We start from the raw sequence: 2,500 nt of genomic DNA, 5'->3' as shown, positions 1-2,500 counted from the left end.
AAAGAGAGAGCGAGAGAAAGAGGGAGCGAGAGAAAGAGGGAGCGAGAGAAAGAGGGAGCGAGAGAAAGAGGGAGCGAGAGAAAGAGAGCGAGAGAAAGAGAGAGCGAGAGAGAGCGAGAGAAAGAGAGAGCGAGAGAAAGAGAGAGCGAGAGAAAGAGAGAGAGAGAGAAAGAGAGAGCGAGAGAAAGAGAGAGCGAGAGAAAAGAGAGCGAGAGAAAGAGAGAGCGAGAGAAAGAGAAGCGAGAGAAAGAGAGAGCGAGAGAAAGAGAGAGCGAGAGAAAGAGAGAGCGAGAGAAAGAGAGAGCGAGAGAAAAGAGAGCGAGAGAAAGAGAGAGCGAGAGAAAGAGAGAGCGAGACAAAGAGAGAGCGAGACAAAGAGAGAGCGAGACAAAGAGAGAGCGAGACAAAGAGAGAGCGAGACAAAGAGAGAGCGAGACAAAGAGAGAGCGAGACAAAGAAAAAGCGAGACAAAGAAAGAGCGAGACAAAGAAAGAGCGAGAGAGAGAGCGAGAGAAAGAGAGAGCGAGAGAAAGAGAGCGAGAGCGAGAGAAAGAGAGCGAGAGCGAGACAAAGAGAGCGAGAGCGAGAGAAAGAGAGCGAGAGCGAGACAAAGAGAGCGAGAGCGAGAGAAAGAGAGCGAGAGCGAGAGAAAGAGAGCGAGAGCGAGACAAAGAGAGCGAGAGCGAGAGAAAGAGAGCGAGAGCGAGAGAAAGAGAGCGAGAGCGAGACAAAGAGAGCGAGAGCGAGAGAAAGAGAGCGAGAGCGAGACAAAGAGAGCGAGAGCGAGACAAAGAGAGCGAGAGCGAGACAAAGAGAGAGCGAGACAAAGAGAGAGCGAGACAAAGAGAGAGCGAGACAAAGAGAGAGCGAGGCAAAGAGAGAGCGAGACAAAGAGAGAGCGAGAGAAAGAGAGAGCGAGAGAAAGAGAGAGCGAGAAAAGAGAGAGCGAGAGAAAGAGAGAGCGAGACAAGAGAGAGCGAGAGAAAGAGAGAGCGAGAGAAAGAGAGAGCGAGAGAAAGAGAGAGCGAGACAAAGAGAGCGAGACAAAGAGAGAGCGAGACAAAGAGAGAGCGAGACAAAGAGAGAGCGAGACAAAGAGAGAGCGAGACAAAGAGAGAGCGAGACAAAGAGAGAGCGAGACAAAGAGAGAGCGAGAGAAAGAGAGAGCGAGACAAAGAGAGAGAGAAACAGAGAGCGAGAGAAAGAGAGAGCGAGAGAAAGAGAGAGCGAGAGAAAGAGAGAGCGAGAGAAAGAGAGAGCGAGACAAAGAGAGAGCGAGACAAAGAGCGAGCGAGACAAAGAGCGAGCGAGACAAAGAGCGAGCGAGACAAAGAGAGAGAGCGAGAGAAAGAGAGAGCGAGAGAAAGAGAGAGCGAGAGAAAGAGAGAGCGAGAGAAAGAGAGAGCGAGAGAAAGAAAGAGAGAGCGAGAGAAAGAGAGAGCGAGACAAAGAAAGAGCGAGACAAAGAAAGAGCGAGAGAGAGAGTGAGAGAGAGAGCGAGAGAAAGAGAGAGCGAGAGAAAGACAGCGAGAGAAAGACAGCGAGAGAAAGAGCGAGAGAAAGAGCGAGAGAAAGAGCGAGAGAAAGAGCGAGAGAAAGAGAGCGAGAGGAGAGAAAGAGAGCGAGAGAAAGAGAGCGCGAGAGAGAGCGCGAGAGAAAGAGAGCGCGAGAGAAAGAGAGCGCGAGAGAAAGAGAGCGCGAGAGAAAGAGAGCGCGAGAGAAAGAGAGCGCGAGAGAAAGAGAGAGCGAGAGAAAGAGAGAGCGAGAGAAAGAGAGAGCGAGAGAAAGAGAGAGCGAGAGAAAGAGAGAGCGAGAGAGAGAGAGAGCGAGAGAAAGAGAGAGCGAGAGAAAGAGAGAGCGAGAGAAAGAGAGAGCGAGAGAAAGAGAGAGCGAGACAAAGAGAGAGCGAGACAAAGAGAGAGCGAGAGAAAGAGAGAGCGAGAGAAAGAGAGAGCGAGAGAAAGACAGCGAGAGAGAGAGCGAGAGAAAGAGCGAGAGAAAGAGAGCGAGAGAAAGAGAGCGAGAGATAGAGAGCGAGAGGAGAGAAAGAGAGAGCGAGAGAGAGAGCGAGAGGAGAGAAAGAGAGAAAGAGAGAGAGAGCGAGAAAGAGAGAGCGCGAGAGAAAGAGAGAGCGCGAGAGAAAGAGAGCGCGAGAGAAAGAGAGCGCGAGAGAAAGAGAGCGCGAGAGAAAGAGCGCGAGAGAAAGAGAGCGCGAGAGAGAGCGCGAGAGAAAGAGAGCGCGAGAGAAAGAGAGCGCGAGAGAAAGAGAGCGCGAGAGAAAGAGAGCGAGAGAGAGAGAGAGAGAGAGAGAGAGCGAGAGAGAGAGAGCGAGAGAAAGAGAGCGCGAGAAGAAAGAGCGAGAGAAAGAGAGCGCGAGAGAAAGAGAGCGCGAGAGAAAGAGAGCGAGAAAGAGAGCACGAGAGAAAGAGAGCGCAAGAGAAAGAGAGCGAGAGATAGACAGCGAGAGAAAGAGAAAGCGCGAGAGAAAGAGAGAGCGCGA

The 2,500-nt window shown here is 51.7% G+C and overlaps 1 protein-coding gene and 1 pseudogene across 2 annotated transcripts in view; one reads left to right on the top strand and one right to left on the bottom strand.

The window, feature by feature from the left end:
• rnf6 (ring finger protein (C3H2C3 type) 6) overlaps positions 1-2,500 on the bottom strand; it is a 305,285-nt gene that overhangs the window by 158,216 nt on the left and 144,569 nt on the right. The window lies entirely within an intron of this gene.
• On the top strand, positions 913-1,613 carry LOC121284408 (annotated as a pseudogene).

The sequence above is a fragment of the Carcharodon carcharias genome, chromosome 11 (assembly GCF_017639515.1).
Source record: "Carcharodon carcharias isolate sCarCar2 chromosome 11, sCarCar2.pri, whole genome shotgun sequence".
Taxonomy (NCBI): Eukaryota; Metazoa; Chordata; class Chondrichthyes; order Lamniformes; family Lamnidae; genus Carcharodon; species Carcharodon carcharias.
Note: the sequence above shows the minus strand (reverse complement) of the source record. Positions and strands in the feature narration are given on the sequence as shown.